Consider the following 23,251-nt stretch of genomic DNA (forward strand, 5'->3'; position numbering starts at 1 on the left):
GATTATATAAATATACAGTACTTTATATATATATATATTTATATATATATATATATATATATAAACAGTTGCTTGCACTCGCTGGTCTTTTCAAAAACGTGCCTTTATTGTAACGTTTTCGGGGACCGTATGACTGTGAAAAAAGCTCCATCAACTATCATATGAACATTCAACTATTGACATCTAAATTACAAAAGCAAGGCATCTCAGCTGTGCTTTAGTAATGAAATAGCATTTAACAAAACATTTGTGTCAAAAGCATAACGTACTTGGCCAGCGGTAACATTTTATACGCTACAATAACCACAGTGATTTTGTCATTGTTCACACAAAAGCAAAATTAGTTGCAGACCACTTAGAGGTTCTTATTCATTGAACATAAAGTCAATTCAAAATTTAGCTTAAACACAGTGATGCAGCTATTCTGCAAAACAAATTAAAAAGTACCATTTACTAAACATCACATTTTTGGAGCAGACACATTTCTTGTGTAAAACCACTTTTTTGTGCTATTCTGAACCTAAAGTCTGAATTAAAAAAAAATAGGATAGCCTAAATCCTTTTGTTAAAACAGGTAATTTAATGGCTAATTGGCATAAAGACTTCTTTCATTTTTCTGCTGTATTTCCATGATATTTTTGGGAAGAATATTTTTTTTTTGGAAGAATGATTTTTATTATTTACATCTGGTGAACAAGATACCAGATACAATTCTTCTTCTCAGGAGAGTGATTTGTATGAGCCTGTAACTTTGTGTTGACAGGATACTGTATCAAGATATGAGGTCAATTAGAGTTGAAACACTAGGCTATCTTAACACATGTTTTAATCACTTTTATGTAACACTGGGCCAAATATGACAGACATACCATGTTTGGTATCAAAATAATCTTCAATCATTTCAAAATGGGATTGTTTACTGGATTGTTTATTGTGTGTGTACTGGATAACATAACTAAAAGTATTAGTTATCCTATAACTTCAGCCTGTGCTTGCAATGTGGTTTATAGCGTGCCATAACAAAGGAGTACCTACCTTCTTTGACCAGTCTTGAAGGGGCTGGGTCAGAAACCTGGCCTCAGAAAAAAATGTTTTTGATAGGTCCACTAAATACAGTAGAGTTCCATAATTAACGTGCATAATAAAAGTACAATGCAATACATGTTCATTTATTACATTTTTGCCTTTGTCTAATATTAATGTGGCGGCAGCATAGATATAATTTACAGTGGTTGGCATTAAAAGGGGAGTTTGGGCATTTTTTTAGGTCTAGTACAGACTAGAGAGTGTTTGGTAACCCAAGCACCCACTGAACTAAGTCCCAGACTTGCCTGGAGTGGCTAGACGTTGACAAACTGGTTAAGGTGGAAAGGTTCGGTTAACCCTTTCTGTGACAAACTGGTGACTGCTGCAGGTGACACTACTAATAGGCAATAGTCACCTATGTATTGATTTTGTTATTGTTTTCTCAAAAGGATTTATGTTCTCTTTGAATAAAATAATATGAGTTGAATTCATATATATTGAGAGAATAAGAATATCGCGGGTGCGTTAATTTGCGTGTGTATTACAAGTTGAAAGTAAACTTGTTTGCTTGAGTGCAATCAAATATAACGTGCATTGAGTTAGTACGACTGAAGACCTTGCGTAAAGAGTTAGAGATAAAAAAATATGTTGCAAAGAGAACAACATAAATACATTAAAATATACAGTTACACTCATATGAACACTATCTGATAAAAATTATTCACATAAATATTAACAAAATGTTTTCATAAGGATTAAAAGGTATATGGTCATGTATTTGACTGCAAAGGGCTATGATATATATGTGTCTAAATAATAGTTCTTTAATAATATTTAATAATGTGTTTCACTGTGTATGTACTGCAAATAGTTCACATTCCAATGTTCTTCACATACAGGACAAAATTATTTTTATTGTAAATATATATACAGTATCTCACAAAAGTGAGTACACCCCTAACATTTTTGTAAATATTTTATTATATCTTTTCATGTGACAACACTGAAGAAATTACACTTTGCTACAATGTAAAGTAGTGAGTGTACAGCCTGTATAACAGTGTAAATTTGCTGTCCCCTCAAAATAACTCAACACACAGCCATTAAAGGGACACTGAATCCAAATTTTTTCTTTCGTGATTCAGAAAGAGCATGCAATTTTAAGCAACTTTCTAATTTACTCCTATTATCAATTTCTCTTCGTTCTCTTGCTATATTTATTTGAAAAAGAAGACATCTAAGCTTTTTCTTGGTTTAGAACTCTGGACAGCACTTTTTTATTGGTGGATTAATTTATCCACCAATCAGCAAGGACAATCTAGGTTGCTCTCCAAAAATGGGCCGGCAACTAAACTTACATTCTTGCATTTCAAATAAAATACCAAGAGAATAAAGAAAATTTTATAATAGGGGTAAATTAGAAAGTTGCTTAAAATTTCATGCTCTATCTGAATCATGAAAGAAAAAATTTGGGTTCAGTGTCCCATTAATGTTTAAACAGTTGGCAACAAAACTGAGTACACCCCTAAGTGGAAATGTCTAAATTGGGCCCAAAGTGTCAATATTTTCTGTGGCCACCATTATTTTCCAGCACTGCCTTAACCCTCTTGGGCATGGAGTTCTCCAGAGCTTCACAGGTTGCCACTGGAGTCCTCTTCCATTCCTCCATGACGACATCACGGAGCTGGTGGATTCTAGAGACCTTGCATTCCCCCACCTTCCGTTTGAGGATGCCCCACAGATGCTTAATAGGGTTTGGGTCTGGAGACATGCTTGGCCAGTCCATCGCCTTTACCCTCAGCTACTTTAGCAAGGCAGTAGTCATCTTGGAGGTGTGTTTGGCGTCATTATCATGTTGGAATACTGCCCTGCGGCACAGTCTCCAAAGGGAGGGGATCATGCTCTGCTTCAGTATGTCACAGTACATGTTGGCATTCATGGTTCCCTCAATGAACTGTAGCTCCCCAGTGCCGGCAGCACTCATGTAGGCCCAGACCATGACACTCCCACCACCATGCTTGACTGTAGGCAAGACACACTTGTCTTTGTACTCCTCACCTGGTTGCCGCCAGACACCATCTGAACCAAATAAGTTTATCTTGGTCTCATCGAACCACAGAACATGGTTCCAGTAACCCATGTCCTTAGTCTGCTTGTCTACAGCAAACTGCTGGCTTTCTTGTGCATCATCTTTAGAAGAGGCTTCCTTCTGGGATGACAGTCATGAAGACCAATATGATGCAGTGTGCGGTGAATGGTCTGAGCACTCACAGGCTGACCCCCCACCCCTTCAACCTCTCCAGCAATGCTGGCAGCACTCATATGTCTATTTCCCAAAGACAACCTCTAGATATGACGCTGAGCATGTGTACTCAACTTCTTTGGTCGACCATGGCGAGGCCTGTTCTAAGTGGAACCTGTCCTGTGAAACCGCTGTATGGTCTTGCCCACCGTGCTGCAGCTCAGTTTCAGGGTATTGGCAATCTTCTTATAGCCTAGGCCATCTTTATGTAGAGCAACAATTCTTTTTTTCAGATCCTCAGAGAGCTCTTTGCCATGAGGTGCCATGTTGAACTTCCAGTGACCAGTATGAGAGAGTGTGAGAGCGATAACACCAAATTTAACACACCTGCCCCCCATTCACACCTGAGACCTTGTAACACTAACAAGTCACATGACACCGGGGAGGGGAAATTGCTAATTGGGCCCAATTTGGACATTTCCACTTAGGGGTGTACTCACTTTTGTTGCCAACTGTTTAGACATTAATGGCTGTGTGTTGAGTTATTTTGAAGGGACAGCAAATGTACACTGTTACACAGGATGTACACTCACTACCGTACATAAAAGTGTAGTTATCATAAGGTGCATTATTGAAATATAAAATATTAAAACATAATAATCATTTTTTTAAATTATCATAGATACTTTAAACAATTCTACATAATCCATAGAATATATATACAGTATATATAAATGTATAATAATTTATAATAATTATTATTTTTAATATATTTTATTTCAATAACATGCTTAGACATTCATAAGGTAGATTAGATTCCTTTTGAAAAGTTTTATCAATATTTTGTTTTTACAATACACTCAATTAAAGTTCACTAACATTTTTGTGATACATTATTTAAAGTACCAGTTAACATACAGTAGATTTGCATAATCAACAAACAGATGATAACAAGTCAACACTACAGGGAGTGCAGAATTATTAGGCAAATGAGTATTTTGACCACATCATCCTCTTTATGCATGTTGTCTTACTCCAAGCTGTATAGGCTCGAAAGCCTACTACCAATTAAGCATATTGGGTGATGTGCATCTCTGTAATGAGAAGGGGTGTGGTCTAATGACATCAACACCCTATATCAGGTGTGCATAATTATTAGGCAACTTCCTTACCTTTGGTAAAATGGGTCAAAAGAAGGACTTGACAGGCTCAGAAAAGTAAAAAAATAGTGAGATATCTTGCAGAGGGATGCAGCACTCTTAAAATTGCAAAGCTTCTGAAGCGTGATCATCGAACAATCAAGCGTTTCATTCAAAATAGTCAACAGGGTCCCAAGAAGCGTGTGGAAAAACCAAGACGCAAAATAACTGCCCATGAACTGAGAAAAGTCAAGCGTGCAGCTGCCAAGATGCCACTTGCCACCAGTTTGGCCATATTTCAGAGCTGCAACATCATTGGAGTGCCCAAAAGCACAAGGTGTGCAATACTCAGAGACATGGCCAAGGTAAGAAAGGCTGAAAGACGACCACCACTGAACAAGACACACAAGCTGAAACGTCAAGACTGGGCCAAGAAATATCTCAAGACTGATTTTTCTAAGGTTTTATGGACTGATGAAATGAGAGTGAGTCTTGATGGGCCAGATGGATGGGCCCGTGGCTGGATTGGTAAAGGGCAGATTGCTCCAGTCCGACTCAGACGCCAGCAAGGTGGAGGTGGAGTACTGGTTTGGGCTGGTATCATCAAAGATAAGCTTGTGGGGCCTTTTCGGGTTGAGGATGGAGTCAAGCTCAACTCCCAGTCCTACTGCCAGTTTCTGGAAGACACCTTCTTCAAGCAGTGGTACAGGAAGAAGTCTGCATCCTTCAAGAAAAACATGATTTTCATGCAGGACAATGCTCCATCACACGCGTCCAAGTACTCCACAGCGTGGCTGGCAAGAAAGGGTATAAAAGAAGAAAATCTAATGACATGGCCTCCTTGTTCACCTGATCTGAACCCCATTGAGAACCTGTGGTCCATCATCAAATGTGAGATTTACAAGGTGGGAAAACAGTACACCTCTCTGAACAGTGTCTGGGAGGCTGTGGTTTCTGCTGCACGCAATGTTGATGGTGAACAGATCAAAACACTGACAGAATCCATGGATGGCAGACTTTTGAGTGTCCTTGCAAAGAAAGGTGGCTATATTGGTCACTGATTTGTTTTTGTTTTGTTTTTGAATGTCAGAGATTTATATTTGTGAATGTTGAGATGTTATATTGGTTTCACTGGTAAAAATAAATAATTGAAATGGGTATATATTTGTTTTTTGTTAAGTTGCCTAATAATTATGCACAGTAATAGTCACCTGCACACACAGATATCCCCCTAAAATAGCTATAACTAAAAACAAACTAAAAACTACTTCCAAAACTATTCAGCTTTGATATTAATGAGTTTTTTGGGTTCATTGAGAACATGGTTGTTGTTCAATAATAAAATTAATCCTCAAAAATAAAACTTGCCTAATAATTCTGCACTCCCTGTATAGCACTTAGTCTGAACTACAAATGAGTAGTAGATATTTTTCTGAAATTTATGTCTATTTCCACTCCTCCTGTATCATGTGACAGCCATCAACCAATCACAAATGTATATACATATATTCTGTGAATTCTTTCACATGCTCAGTAGGAGCTGGTGATTCAATAAGTGTAAACATATAATGAGTGTGTTTCCATTTTTTTTAATTGAAGTAAGTTGGAAAGTTGTTTAAAATTGCATGCTCTATCTGAATCATGAACGTTTAATTTTGACTTGAGTATCCCTTTAATAAGCTTTTCATTTTAAATAAAATATGCCCCTATATTATTGAGCATTTAAATAAATAAATTTAAGATTTAGTATTTTTTTACTATTACATTATAAAGCATATTGCATAGTATTAGTGTTAAAATGTAAAGGGGGTGGGCTTGACATTGCAAGCCATGAAATAATCCAGTGAAACTATAGAGAAACAGGTGGCCAGTTGTCATTAGCAACAGGTTTTAGTTCAGGGTCACTTTCTGTGCCAACTGCACCTCATTTGCTTTGAGGATATAGGTAATGTCCAAATTTCATTCAGTTTTAAAATGAAGTGAAGTAACAGGAGTTGACTGTTTTATTTGAAAGGAAAACAACCTCAATAATAATCATATACAGAATACAGAAATATATTCTTGTCTGCAGCAATTAATTTTCTTGGCTCACTTCCATAGTAATGTTCTGCAATCTAGAGAGATTCCTTTACACCTGATCCTTCTCTTACGTACACAGCTGAAACACACAACTGAGAACATAAACGTAGCAAAAATATTTAGTTTCCTTTCTATTGAAGTAAAGTTCATTTTTCTATCTTTCTTGACAATTTATAGAAGCCATTCAGCAAGAACACCATAAATATCAGTACTATATAAAAAAAAATGTTAAAACACACAAAAATAAATAAAACATTAAAATAATTTAATTATAAATTTAAATTAACTATTATAGTTTCTAAAACGTTTCTTTCATATTTCTTTTTGGTAGAGATTGAATGGTTTTATTAAAAGGATGCTACCCCAATGCTAAATGACTGCAAAGTGATCTACAGAAAGATGACCAGAAAATATAACATGAATATCTGTGTAAAGTAGGAAGATAGTTTACCTCAAAACATTTTCAGCTTACCAAAATAAGTGCTCAGTAAGTAGTTATCCTTCAACTTCTCCTTTTACTGTCATCTGCATGGTGAAAAAAACAGCCAATTAAAATTATCAGTGCTGAGGTTACACTTCACTGTGTTCTTGAGGGATTTCACTATAATCTCTTGAGATTTAATAGTAACCTTCCTTAAAGGGACACTAAACGCTAAATTAATTTCATGGCCTTCCCTCTAATCATGGGTGCTGCCATTGAACCTCGGTTGCAGGTATATGAGGGAGACTTGCAAACTGTACAATCTGGTCAGTACTTGAATTTAGTGAAACATTTCAACATGGATGCACCCACGAATAGACAGAGCCAGGAAATAACCTCAATACTATGCTTATAAAATGTATTTAGTGTTTAATGTTACTTTAAAATTTGTGGGGAAATAAAGTGACCAATTCTGCACATACTAGCTGCATGCCCCCTTGCAAGTGATTAGATGTTTTTACAGTGGGTATTGAAAAGAATCACCCCCTTGAAAATAATCACATTTTGTTCCTTTGCAGCGTGAAATAAAGACTGACACAGTTTTTGTTTATCCAGTTGTTGCAACTTATAACATCCAAGTTAAAGATATAACACTAACATGTCAGGCAAAAATAAAGACAATTCAAAAACAGAATCACTGAGTTGGAAAAAGGATCACCCCCTTGTCAGTATTTTATTGAACCACCTTTTGCTTTAATTACAGCATTTAGTCTGTTGGAATATGTCTCTACTGACTTTGCAAATCTAGACTGTGCAATATTTGCCCACTCTTCTTTGCAGAACTGCTCCAGTTCTGTTACATTTGATGGTGACCGTTTGTGGACTGCAGTCTTCAAGTCATGCCACAGATATTCAATGGGGTTTAAGTCTGGGCTCTGACTAGGCGATGCAAGGACATTCACCTTTTTTTCCTTTAACCACTGTGTGATCATTTTTGCTGTGTGCTTTGGGTCATTATCATGTTGGAAGGTAAACCTTCTTCCCATTGACAACTTCCTGGCAGAGGGCAGCAAAATTTCCTCAAGAATTTGACGGTATTTTGCCCCATCCATTATTCCTTCTATCCTGACAAGTACTCCAGTACCTGCTGCAGAGAAACACTTCATAACAGGATATTACCACCTCCATGCTTTACTGTAGGTATGGTATTATTTGGATGGTGAGCTGTATTGGATTTCCTCCAGACATATCGTTTGCTGTTGAGGCCAAATATTTCAATTTTAGTCTCATCTGACTATAACACCTTTTTTCCATGTGGCCTCAGAATCTCCTAGGTGTGTTATGGCTAATCGCAGTCGTGACTGCATGTGGCCTTTCTTGATGATTGGCTTTTTTCTTGCAACCCTCCCATACAAACCACATTTGTGGATAATTTGTGATATTGTTGTCACATGCACACAATGACCACTCTTTGTCATAAATTCCTGCAACTGCATCAGAGTTGCTGTGGGCCTCTTGGTAGCCTCTCTTACCAGTTTCGTCCTGGCTCTTTCATCCAGTTTGGAGCGATATCCTGATCCAGAGATGGTCTGTGTTGTACCAAATACCTTCCACTTCCTAATAATAGACTTCACTGTGCTTCTAGGCATTGATAAAGCCTTTGATATTTTCTTGTATCCATCTCCTGACTTGTGCCTGTCCACAACATTATCCCGGAGATCTTCTGACAGTGCCTTGCCACCCATAGTTGATTGTTTGCTTCAGTTGCACTACCAGGGACTGAGATGCTCCAAGAAAGTTTTTTTTCATGCTGAGCTAATCAATATGCCCACAGCTGATCACAATTGAAGATAACATGGCTTTGTGTGTGCCGTTGAGAAAGTGATTAGCTACACTTGATTGAGTTTACAAGTAATTTTAGGAGGGGGTGATCCTTTTTGCAACTCAGTGATTCTGTTTATGAATTGTCTTTATTTTTGCCTGACATGTTGGTGTTATATCTTTCACTTGGATGTTATAAGTAGCACTGAGTAATTACAACTGGATAAACAAAGATGTGTCTATCTTTATTTCAGGCTGCAAATCAACAAAATGTGATTATTTTCAAGGGGGTGATTCTTTTCAATACCCACTGTAGTCCTTATACAATAGAATTTTAGAGGTGAAATATCTTCCCTTTTTACACAGAAATGTTTATGATACAAAGAACTTATACAGAATTGTTTATATTTAATCTTTACTTTTTTAGGAAGAAAAACATCAATGTGACTTTTGGATATTGAAAAATATCTTGCTTTGAGATGAGGCTTGATTACTTTCTCTAACAGTACTGTATTTTTAGTATTGCAGGACAAGCTTCCCTATGTTTAAATAGTATACCACTGAAACATTTCTTTAAAATAATCTTCAGATTATTTCTATTTTGATATACCCCTTGATCTATCTTCCATATCAGTCATATCATGACAAAAAAGTCCATAAATGACATAGATGTCAGCAAACTAATGTGTAATATTTTTAGTATGTTACAAAATGTTCACGTTTACCATTTGGGTAAGATGAGTTGTGAGGGTCATACAATGGTTTTTGCTTGAAATGTGCTGCATGCATTGAGGGGGAAACAAAAAACATAAAATGATTTTGTCACTACAAGGAGTGCCATTCCCATGGACACAGTATTGTGGTGTCCCATTAGAAAATAGTAGGAGGAGGAAAAAGCATCTGTATTATAGTGAAGATTGCATCAGACATGTAAATGACTACAATCACTCACTAGAAGTAAGACCTAGCAGTAGCACGCTCCTATTAGAAGGAACACAATTATGAAAGAGTGATCCCTACTAGGATTAGATCTTGCAGATCATGTGAAAATGACTGGAAATAAAGTTTGGAGCTGAGTAGGAATTACAATTTTAAAGTTCCTAGTATTTTTATGGCTGGAAACAAGACTACATCATAAATAAATTGAGAAAAATTACCCAATAGTAGCATCTAGGTCAAGTAGAACTAACAAGCTAGAGAAGAGCTTTTCTTAGAATAAATAAAATATTAGTTTCTGAGGGCAGAGCCGAGCAGTCACAGGTTTTGTTAGCTCCTGCTCTACTAACCTAACAAAACATTTCTAATGGCTCTATAAATAACGTTTTAGATGGCAACCTGAATATAAGTATCTCTGACCATATACTGACAGTCCCTAAACCTCATATCTGCAGCATTCGCAGGTACAGAACCTAGTCGAGTCACAGTGAACCGGTCAACATGCAGATTGTCTTATACTGTCCCACATCATATTGCAAGACGAGATCACTCTACAGACTGTGGTGAACGTACCGGTCAAACACTTTTTGACCAAGCTTTTAGCAGCAGTACTTTAGGGCAGCTTACAAAGAAGCATGAATGCCGCCATTGAAGTAGTGACGTCAAGAGTATACCGATCCCGCCTAAGGTGAAATTCCAGCTACCTTTACAGCTACCACTGGAACTATCAAGCTTACGATCCACCTGAACCTAGTTCCTGAACTCCCACTTAACGCTTACCCTTTGAAGGCAGCTCTGACTCTACAACCACAGGAAATGGAATACCTAATCAAGAATACGTTAGCGGCGCTAGAGCTCTGCATGGATGCTCATTTCAACATCCTTCATCAACTCCTAATGCTAGACACGGAGGGCATACCAAACACCTCAGAGGATGACCTCAGTAATCAACCCCTCATTGCAGCTTACGTACTGGAAGAAGTGGAAGACACACAGCACTTTCGTCCCTACACAGTGACAGCAGATGAGACCCATGGAGGTCTGCCTATACTGCGTGTGTGGCCTGCATTCCACCCTTGCTCAGAGAGATCCACTGACATCGTAGTCGACCCCGCTACTGCTTGTTCAGCTCCCGCTCCGAAGCGGATGGTCGGGGTGGGTCTAGATGGAGACAAGTTTCCAATCAGCTTTGCAAATGACTTGGGGATACTCCAGAGCCACCTATGTAAGTCAAGATCTCCCCCTCATAGTCCCTCCATTGCACTCCGCACTTTTGGTTGGCACTTGGGAATATCTTTCCTCCCTCAGGACTATCAAACGCAAGCTAACTCCTATAATTCCAGAGAAGGTATTGGTTAGCTGGTTGGTCTCTGTCTTGGACGTCTAGCCTTAATATACGCAATCAGAATTGGCCCCATAGTACCCGAGGTTATGTCCACTGTATGCATTTTAATGTTGCTCTGATCATTGAGAGCCAGTTTATCTTGTGTTACTTTAAGGTTGTATTTACTGCCACTACATCCTATGTCTGAGTAGTATGACTCTCTCAACTACACACCTTACTCACGTTTGTTGTAATTTGTAGCACTGTATTCTACTCACTTGTTGTGTCTGCTCTTATTGTATCTTAAACTTCACTACACTATATCTATGGTCAATAAGTGGCATATTGAGAGATAGGTGGACTTGGGTTCATATATCCACTCTATTTACAGACACAATTACTCATTGAATCAAAATCCTTGTTCATATTCAACCTAGTACTATATATTGTTTTGCCTTTTTTCTTTTGATACTAAATCCTATCCATAAATGTACTACACCCAAAAGCCTGTTATGTTATACTCACACACAATATAAGTTTACAGCTTTATTAAGCCCCAGATGCTAGTATGATTGTATATGTTTCCCACTAGCCATATCAACCTGAGAGAACTCACCAATAAGAGATGTAGCTAGATAATATCAGTACCAAGGTTTAACTTTCTATAATGACCATTGTAGAATAGCTAGCAAAGTTTTCCACCCTTACCATAAAGCTGCACTCCTTAACACAGTATTTTTATCACTACATGGATTGAAGATTTTTTCTCTTCACTATGGGATTCCTTATACACTCCTGCTCCTGGTACCACCTGAGCATCTATGTTAAAGGGACACTGAACCCAAATTTTTTCTTTTGTGATTCAGATAGAGCATCCAATTTTAAGCAACTTTCTAATTTACTCCTATTATACATTTTTCTTCGTTCTCTTGCTATCTTTATTTGAAAAAGAAGGCATCTAAGGTGTTTTTTTTGGTTCAGTACTCTGGACAGCACGTGTATATTGGGGGATGAATTTATCCACCAATCAGCAAGGACAACCCAGGTTGTTCACCAAAAATGGGCCGGCATCTAAACTTACATTCTTTATTTGAAATAAAGATACCAAAAGAATAAAGAAATTTGATAATAGAAGTAAATTATAAAGTTGCTTAAATTTCATGCTCTATCTGAATCACGAAAGAAAAAATTTGGGTTCAGTGTCCCTTTTAGGGCAATAACTGAGATTACTACATACTATTGTTATAAATTGCATAATCTGAATGGATGATGTCTCTGTATATCCTCTATATGTATATATATATTATACAGCATCAAACGAAAGCACTCTCAGGACTTGTTAATGGTGGGTCAAAAACCAGTGTTTATTGACGTTTCAGGGTTCACACAGACCCCTTCATCAGAATCTGTGTGAACCCTGAAACATCAATAAACACTGGTCCTGAGAGTGCTTTCATTTGATGCTGTATACTTTTTTTTACATGTTTGCACCCAGGTAGTTCACCCAGGAGGACGGATTTACTTCTAGGATTGCGGTGTATATATGTATATATGTATATATATATATTCATGGTGAATTAAGCATTAAGAGTCCTGTTATTTTACCTCTCATTAGCTTTCGAGGGAACCCAAGAAAGACTCCTTTTAAATATGGACAAAGGGGTCTTAAAGCACGTTATGCATTGGCGTTCTTGTTAAACTTTATAGGTGATATATTTTCACATACTATCTCAATTGACCACTACTCTGATTATATATGGAAGCCCACACTGATGTTATGTCTTCTATATTAATGTCACACATTATTCTCATCAGCTTATACTTTAAAATATGAGGTTCTACCTTGCTCACACTGAGGAACATACTAGCCATGTATAGGGTGTGTACAATTACTTATTTTCTGCTAACCCACACAGCGGCATAACTTTTGATTCACTTAGCTAGATTTAGCCAAAATCAAATCTGGTCTATTGAAAACAACTAATAAGGTCTTATACCTGCCCGTGTAATGGATGTCTTATGGTGGGCTAACTTACAATAGATCATTATAACCTCTCCTTATATGTCTTCCGAAAATATATAGCAGGATTATGTAGCTGCTTTTCTCTTATTTCTCTTACTAGAGGTCAGCTTTCAATAGTTTCCTATAATCTCTATTGGATACCCATTTAAGTGGACAGCTTCCTCCCCCTATGCTGTTTCACTTCTACCTACTGGACATTATATATTCAACATAGCCCACACCCTCTAAAGTAAATAAGAGACCTAAGAATTATTTTGCTGTTTTACCAAGGTAAGCTCCACTGATAGCTCCACACTATCAGTAGCCTGAAATTCTAATAAAATATGAGTAAGATTGTGAGGTGTGCATTTTCCTGATTGGTAAAATGATACAGCAGCACCGGTTTTAAAGGGACAGTCTACTCCAGAATTTTTATTGTTTAAAAAGATAGATAATCCCTTTATTACATATTCCCCAATTTTGCATAACCAACAGTTATATTAATATACTTTTTACCTCTGTGATTACCTTGTATCTAAGCCTCTGCACACTGTCCCCTTATTTAAGTTCTTTTGACAGACATGCATTTTAGCCAATCAGTGCCCTCTCATAAGTAACTGTCTACTGCAATCAGATAAGATGTGGCCTTCAATGGCTTAGAAATTAGCATATGAGCCTACCTATATTTAGCTTTCAACTAAGAATACCAAAAGAACAAAGCACATCTGATGATAAAAGTAAACTGGAACGTTGTTTTAAATTACATGTCCCATCTGAATCATGAAAGTTTAATTTTGACTAGGCTGTCCCTTTAAATCAGCACTATCCTCAAACATGGAAGATTGTGCATGACAAATCAGCTACTCATTGTGCAATTCAATAAGATGGGGTCACTTTAAAGCTACACCAAATATTTCCAGAGAAATCACGTATTTGTGGGTCTAACTGGTCAGTTTTTGGTGGGAGTTCCTGCAGGTTTGTGCTCTTTGGGACCAAACATTTTCCCAGTGACGGTGATAGTCATTATCTGGAATAGGGGGACTAAGTCTGCCCAGAATCTAGCGATTGTTAAATTATTCATAACAATTGGAGGAATATGTTTTCTTTAGTAATAATAGAAAGATGTTAAAAAAATGAGATCTGAGGGTTATGGGATGTGCAACAGGTGAAAACCGCATAGAATTAAGAAGAGGAAGATGTGACCCCCCAGGATCGACCTCTTTGTGAACGCAATCTTAAGAATTTAAATCTTGCTCTTCCTGAAAAGAGACCCTGTTTAGCTTTTATCGATCTATTCATGACATAGGTGCTTCTAAGAAGACTTCTTGGAATTATCTTTTCATAGTTTAATTACTGGTAAAACATTTTTCAGATGATGACTTTCAAGAGGACATTTGTAAACAGGTAACCATCCTTCTTAAAACACTATGGCCTAGATTACGAGTGGAGCACAAAATTTGTGCTCCACTCAGTAATACCAGTGCAAGCAAATGTGTGCTGGTATTACAAGTTAGACGCAATATGAACGCGACCTCACATTCACATTTCTTGGAAACCTTGCGCTCATGAGAGCGTGAGACACGTCAGAGAACCTAGTGCAGCGCAGGTGGTCATGCAGCGTTGGGCAGCAAATTAAAAATATATACAGTATCTCACAAAAGTGAGTACACCCCTCACATTTTTGTAAATATTTTATTATATCTTTTCATGTGACAGCACTGAAGAAATTACACTTTGCTACAAAGTATGTAAAGTAGTAAGTGTACAACCTGTATAACAGTGTAAATTTGCTGTCCCCTCAAAATAACTCAACACACAGCCATTAATGTCTAAACCATTGGCAGTGAGTATACCCTTAAGTGGAAATGTCTAAATTGGGCCCAATTAGCCATTTTCCCTCCCCGGTGTCATATGACTCATTAGTGTTACAAGGTCTGAGGTGTGAATGGGGAGCAGGTGTGTTAAATTTGGTGTTATCGCTCTCACACTCTCTCATACTGGTCACTGGAAGTTCAACATGGCACCTCATGGCGAAGAACTCTGAGGATCTGAAAAAAAGAATTGTTGCTCTACATAAAGATGGCCTAGGCTATAAGAAGATTGCCAGGACCCTAAAACTGAGCTGCAGCACAGTGGGCAAGACCATACAGCGGTTTCACAGGACAGGTTCCACTCAGAACAGGCCTCACCATGGTCAACCAAAACCATACCCCGCACACTGCATCAAATTGGTCTGCATGACTGTCATCCCAGAAGGAAGCCTCTTCTAAAGATGATGCACAAGAAAGCTAGCAAACAGTTTGCTGAAGACAAGCAGACTAAGTACATGGATTACTGGAACCATGTCCTGTGGTCCGATGAGACCAAGATAAACTTATTTGGTTCAGATGGTGTCAAGCGTGTGTGGCGGGAACCAGTTGAGAAGTACAAAGACAAGTGTGTCTTGCTTACAGTCAAGCATGGTGGTGGGAGTGTTATGGTCTGGGCCTGCATGAGTGCTGGATTCAAAGAGTATTCCAGCCACCAAGTTTTCTTAAAAGACCTTTATTTCACATAGGGTCCCAAACAAACAGTTACAACGTTTCAAGCCACACCAGGCTCTTAATCATGTATGTGTACATTATTAAGAGCCTGGTGTGGCTTGAAACGTTGTAACTGTTTGTTTGGGGCCCTATGTGAAATAAAGGTTTTTTAAGAAAACTTGGTGGCTGGAATACTCTTTGAATCTGGATTGACTGGGACCTGGCAAGTCCGTTTTGTTCCGTGCCCCACTGAAAAAGCAAAGGTGTGCTGTTTCTTCAAAATCATTTGTGGATCAATCCTGCATGAGTGCTGCCGGCACATGGGAGCTACAGTTCATTGAGGTAACCATGAATGCCAACATGTACTGTGACATACTAAAGCAGAACATGATCCCCTCCCTTCGGAGACTGTGCCGCAGGGTAGTATTCCAACATGATAATGACCCCAAACACACCTCCAAGATGACCACTGCCTTGCTAAAGTAGCTGAGGGTAAAGATGATAGACTGGCCAAGCATGTCTCCAGACCTTAACCCTATTGAGCATCTGTGGGGCATCCTCAAACTGAAGGTGGGGGAACGCAAGGTCTCTAGAATCCACCAGCTCTGTGATGTCGTCATGGAGGAGTGGAAGAGGACTCCAGTGGCAACCTGTGAAGCTCTGGAGAACTCCATGCCCAAGAGGGTTAAGGCAGTGCTGGAAAATAATGGTGGTCACACAAAATATTGACACTTTGGGCCCAATTTAGATATTTCCACTTAGGGGTGTACTCACTTTTGTTGCCAACAGTTTAGACATTAATGGCTGTGTGTTGAGTTATTTTGAGGGGACAGCAAATTTACAGTTATACAGGCTGTATACTTACTACTTTACATTGTAGCAAAGTGTCATTTCTTCAGTGTTGTCACATGAAAAGATATAATAAAATATTTACAAATATGTGAGGGGTGTACTCACTTTTGTGAGATACTGTATGTATATAAATATATATTTGTTTGTTTATATGTGTATATACACATATTAACACATAAATATATATGTATATAAGCATATACAGGTGGCCCTCGTTTTGGGCTGGTTTACTTTGCGCCGTTTCAGAATAATGCCCTTTATTTTCAGTCATGTGACTGCTATTGAAAAGCACTGAGAAGCAGCACATTGATTAAAATAAGGGCAGGCCAGTAGGTAGAGCTGTCTGATTGTGTTGCAGCAAAGATATGCAAGCCAAGCAGGCTGAAATTAATCAGTGTGAACAGATCAGACCTGAGCTATCGAGCAGCTTTCAAAGCAACACGATCTAGCAGCCGTGAGGGAAACTTCCCTTTCTTCTTCTATCCCAGCTGCTCGAGGTGAGGGTGCCTATAAATCAGTCCAGACTGGAATGCATAGAATAGCTGCAGACCCACCTGATATTAGTTAAAAGTGTATGCTACTGTTTCAATGCAGAGACCTTTATGCAGAAAAATGCAAGTAAAAAAATGTTTTTGTTCATTAAACTTAGTTTGATGATGCATTCGGTGTTGTGTGATTATTTGATACTGTTTATAATGCTGTTTAGCATTAATAGTCTTCATTTGAAAGCTTTAAAAATAATATATTATAGGTTACTTATGTCAATTTTGAGAGGGGCCTGGAACCTAACTCCCTCACATCCCATTGACTTACATTGTAAATTGGGTTTCAATTTACAACGGTTTATATTTACAACCATTCCTTTTGGAACCTAACCCCAGTGTAAATTGAGGGCTACCTTTACATATATATTTACAGTGATAACACAGTCCCCATAGACCACAATGTAAAGGCTCTTTTCAGTGCCCTCACTTTAACCTCTCATAACTGCTTTAAGCAGTTATTTTAACCTTTTAAGGACATATGACGGAATTTTTCCGTCATCAAACAATTGAGCAAACAGAAAGCTGTGTCCTTAAAGGGTTAAAGAAAATGCTCATATTTTTTTAAAGCAACTGTACACTTTATTTGGGGGGCAATTGGGGGATTTTTTTTAATTAACCAGAAGTCTGACCTCTGGTTAATTGCGCTTAGCGAAAAGTGATTTGTCAGTTTTCAATGCTCCATTCGCAGTAGGAGCCAGAATGTTACCCAGGTATTTGTTTTTCCTACTTACAAATTTGCAACCTCCTTGAGCAACATCATGAAGTTGTTTATCCCCTAAAAAGATTGAACAATGTTCTTTATGATATTGCAAACCTGCTGATATTGTGATGAGTAAGTAGTTTCAAAAACAGGTTTAGTTATTGGTTCTTTCTGTCTAGGGTTTTCCTCCAGCAAGCTCAATCTAGCCATCTCTCTAACTTGCCGAAATGCTTTTTCAACAATATAACCTGGATATCCCCGTTGGACTAGACGAGATTTCAAATCCTCACTTTCTTTTAAGAACATAGAGTCCTCTGTACAATTATGTTTTATACGCATAAATTTACTTTTTGCTATGCCAAATCTACCGTGCTTGGAATGAGAACTTCTGGCATGTAAAAGTGTATTTGCCGAGATAGGCTTCCTATACAAAGTTGTAATTACTTTTTCTTGTTCCCTACCTCCAAAAAGCACTAGTTCAAGATAAGGCATACTATGTTTGTCAAAGCTGTATTTCAAACCAAAATAATTGTTATTGAAATAATCAATAAAAAGAATGCATTATTGCTCTGATCCTGTCCAAATGAAAACAAAATCATCTATATAACGTTTGTACATAAAAATATATTGTCCAAATTGATTATTTTCCGCAAAGATATGGGACAGCTCCCACCACCCCATAAAGATGTTGGCATCTTTATGGGGTGGCATTTCTCCCCCATAGCTGTCCCACATCTCTGCAGAAAAAAAGATCCATCAAATTCAAAATAATTATGGGTGAGGAGAAATTCTAAAGCATATAAAATAAATTCTAAAAGCTCAGGAGAGTAGTTAAAAAACTTACTGAGGAAAAACCTGATGGCATCAACCCCCAGTCTATGAGGAATAGAGGTATAAAGACTCATTACATCTACTGTAAGCCCCGACATGTTAGTGGTCCAAGTAATACTTTCTGTTAAAGAGAGAAGATGCTTAGTATCACACAGGTAGGATGGAAGTAATTTTACCAACGGTTTTATTATTTTTAGGTGAGCAAAATGACACTAGTACCTGATATCTGCTATCGACATCTGGGAATCAGTACTTGTTGGGTGGTCTTTCTCAGTTCAGAACAAACACAAAATGCAGGCACGGCTGCAAAAACAGCAGGGCATGTTTATTATGTAAAGTGGCAGGAGAAAACATAAAATGCCAGTAAATGGAAAGACTAGGTCTTACGTGTTTTGGCTGAGAGCCGCCTTAGTCATAGACCTTAGTGTCCCATTTTCACGATCAAACATTTATAGGCAAGTTAATTGCAAACACCCACAATATTGAACCACCCCCTCTTAAAGTCATATAATTTGTTATTAAACATGTTATATCATCACATTTTGTTACAAATATATACACATCAATATATAAACAGATGATAAAGCTATTAGGACCTACTTAAAGGGACAGTCAACACCAGAATTTTTGTTGTTTTAAAAAAAATAGATAATCACTTAATTACCAATTCCCCAGTTTTGCATAACCAACACAATTATAATTATACACGTTTTACCTCTGTAATTACCTTGTATCTAAGCCTCTGCAGACTGCCCCCTTATTTCAGTTCTTTTGACAGACTTGCATTTTAGCCAATCGGAGCTGTCTCCATGGTAAATTCACGTGCATGGGCTCATTGTTATCTATATGAAATACGTGAACTAATGCCCTCTAGTGGTGAAAAACTATCAAAATGCATTTAGATTAGAGGCGGCCTTCAGGGTCTAAGAAATTAGCATATGAACCTCCTAGGTTTAGCTTTCAACTAAGAATACCAAGAGAACAAAGCAAAATTGGTGATAAAAGGACCTATTTGAAACATGAACTTTTTTTTGGACTTGACTGTCCCTTTAATCTAACTATTTATGACTTAATTCATTAATAATAGTTTGCATACTAATGTACCATAAGTATATATACCTCTCATTAGCTGTATCTAATTATTAGTTAGCTAAATTCATGGAAAGTAGATCACTGTCATTGTAAAAATTAAAAAGTGAATACAAAATAAACAATAAATAATATGTCTCCCACTATGTTAAGGCCTCTAGGTACCCGGGTACGTAAAGTAAAAATGCAAAATGCTTCTCCCCTTTCAAGTAAGGCCTCTATATCACCACCTTTTGGTGGTCGTCTAACCTGTTCTATGATACACCATTTGAAGCCTTGTGTGTCCCCTTGGTGTTTTACAATAAAATGGATTGCCAGGGCAGAGCAACCATGTCATTGAAATGTTCCCGTATTCTTTTGTGTGCTTTTCGGGTAGTGCACCCCATATTTAGAAGATTACACTGTTGGCACCAGGCCAGATATATGATAAACATAGATCTACAATTGGTGCAAGAGTACATAATATATACTTTCTGTGTAATAGTAGACTGAAACACATTGCTCACAACTGTATGATCACATGCGTTACACGTGCATCCTCAAACATCTATAGTGTCCTTTGCACTGGAGTCAGCTAGACAAAGTTGATTTGTCAGTTTCACTGCTCCAATCGCACTAAGAGCCAGAATGTTACCTAGGGATTTGTTTTTCCTACTTACAAATTTGTAACCTCCTTGAGCAACATCATGAAGTTGTTTATCCCCTAAAAGGATAAAAAAATGGTTCTTTATGATATTGCAAACCTGCTGGTATTGTGATGAGTAAGAAGCAACAAAAACAAAATTTATGCTTACCTGATAAATTTCTTTCTTTCCGGATATGGAGAGTCCACAACGTCATTCCAATTACTAGAGCGAAACAATACCCAAGCTAGAGGACACGGAATGAAAAGGGAGGGAGAACAAGACAGGCAGACCTAAACAGAAGGCACTACCGCTTGAAGAACCTTTCTCCCAAAAGAAGCCTCAGCCGAGGCAAAAGTATCAAATTTGGAAAATTTGGAAAAAGAATGCAGAGAGGACCAATTTTCAGCCTTGAAAATTTGTTCCACAGAAGCTTAATTTTTGAAAGCCCAAGAAGAGAAGACAGCCCTCGTGGAATGAGCTGTAATTCTCTCAGGAGGCTGCTGACCAGCAGTCTCATAAGCAAAACAAATTATAATTCTCAACCAGAGTGAAAGAGAAGTAGCAGTAGCCTTCTGACCTTTACGCTTTCCTGAGAAACAAACAAACAGGGCAGAAGACTGGCGAAAATCCTTAGTTGCCTGTAGGTAGAATTTTAGAGCATGCACAACATCCAAGTTATGCAACAGACGGTCTTTATGAGAAGAAGGATTGGGACTGTCATGTTCCGGTGTATATGTGCTCAGGACACAGACCCTCGGGGCAGTGGTAGGGAATTGGAGACACCGACCCCTGACCCGGGGAAGAGTATCCTGGACGTGGATAGATGATATTCTGTGATTCATAGTTGCAAGAAGTTATTGTAGAATTCATGGAGAGTGAAACATATGTATACAATATATTCTGGCTTCAATGGAAACATAAATTGATACTGTGACTTATAGTTAATAGGAGTTGCTGCAGGATTCATGAGTGAAAAATATAGCAATGTAAGATGTTCAGGCTTCAGAGTAAACTGGTAGAAGATTGACTCTTAGAGGCCCATTTATCAAGCTCCGTACGGAGCTTGTGGGTCAGTGTTTAAAGACTGCTGCTCCATAACCCTGTCTGCCTGCTCTGAGGAGGGGGACAGTAATTGCCACAATTCAACTCGATCGAGTACGATCAGGTGGATTGGCACCTCCCTATTGGCGGCCAGGAGGATATTTCAGCTATGACAACTTGTAGCAGAGAATAGTTATAAAGTTCTGAGTAAGATGCTGTTGTAGTAATTAGAGAGTGATTATAACCAAATGCATACTTGTAATTTAGAATAAGTTCCGAGTTTGTTAAGTAGCAGTGTCCAGGAAACAAAATGGTATTATACGGATACTTGCGATTAGATGATTTTAAGCATAGCTAAAAGGAAAGGCTGTAGTTTGAATATGCTGGTAAAATCCATGCTGGAACAGTCACAGACCTTTGTTCTGGAACAAAATTTTAAAGCTAATGCAATGCACATTAGGCCTGAGATGGTTTAAAAATAGGCTGGGGGGTGCGTGTCTGAACAGTGGCCAAGATGGCTGCTTTTCTTTATGGCTGGTGACAGGAGCTGGTTAATCTGCTATTTATCGCTCCTTAGACCTGTTTTCTTAATTACTACTAATATATTCTGTGAAGCCCAGTACTTGCTGAGCAGACTACTACACTTTTTATGAGAAACCCCAGCCCGGAAGACCTGAATAGATGAGGTGCGTAGCGGAGACTAATTAACAGCCGAGGCCTTCATCTCGCCCTCCCCATTATCCTGCAGCAACAGGAGGAACAGCAGTTCATGCTGAATACTTTGCACCTGCCTTCGCCACCGTGCAATCGCAGTATAATCTGATTGACAAATGGCTATTATTGAATACGCTAAGCACACTTTGGATACTTCAAAGTATTGGGGCCTATTCACGGAAAGCTCAGTTTTGGGACACGCAAGAGGAAGCTTCCCCGCAATCCCCTATAGAGAGAGAGACATACAAGAAGCAGCAGAGACCTGATGCTGGTGATGTGGCACTGCCGTGTGCTGACCCCGCATTCATCCTGTCTCGGATACCAACAAAAACCTTAAGGGATGCGGCCGACCCTCGAGAGCAAAATCTATGCTGTTTGTGGAACCAGAGGGATGGCATAGAGGTCCTGTGTGGCAGAAAACAGCGATCCAATTTCCCAACTCACTCTGACGCTGTATATGACTGTCTGTTGTTGTGAACAACAACAGACAGTCTCATGTTAGCCGGAAAACATTGGAGAAGATTCCTAAGCTTTCCCCCAGTATTCTTGGTTCTTGTGACTGGTTAAGACTATGCGTTACTTTATCGGGACTTGGGATATGGAGAGAGGGTGTGGGGTAAGATACCTTATTGTGTGCGACTCTTCTAATTTCTAAAATCAAAAACAAAAGGAAAAAAAAAAAATCCTACCTGGAACTTTCATGAAGACCTTGAGGTCTGAAGCTTTTAGTTCACAGAAGAGTTTAGGATTTAATGTCTAAGAGGACTGTTACACCTTGCCCGTATTCTCTTTTTTCAGTTTTCCCATATTCTCTTTAGCTAAAAGTTTGAATTACCCTAATTCATCTAGGGAAGTCATATTGTACACCTCTAAACATTGTCTCCTGATAACAGTTCATTTGTGTTGTGTACACTATTATGCCTATTTAAGACAGCTATATTTTTTGCCTGTAAGCTCAATGCAATAGTATCTGCTCATATATGTTTTGTACTATGTTGGGTCTGTTTAGTGCAGTTCTATTATATGCTGTTTTTATTTATTTTTTTATTTTCTCTTGTTATGTATTTAAGTATTGTTCATTAGCATCTGCTCCAGTGTATGTTGCTCATTATGAGGTCCAGAATGGGTTAATAATACTGCTAGCCCTTCTCTCATATCTGGGATGTGTATCTATGCACAGTCCAGAACTCACCATAGTTTAGTGGCAAGCACTGAAACCAGAACTATAGCTTTTACCCCCTTCTAGAGATATAATGACTGCTCTGTAGTAAGACGATCATAAGGGGCTAAAATAAAGAACTTGTACAGTGTCAGATTCTTTTTTTTTTTTATTTATCTTTT

Source organism: Bombina bombina, chromosome 5 (genome assembly GCF_027579735.1).
Source record: "Bombina bombina isolate aBomBom1 chromosome 5, aBomBom1.pri, whole genome shotgun sequence".
Lineage (NCBI taxonomy): Eukaryota > Metazoa > Chordata > Amphibia > Anura > Bombinatoridae > Bombina > Bombina bombina.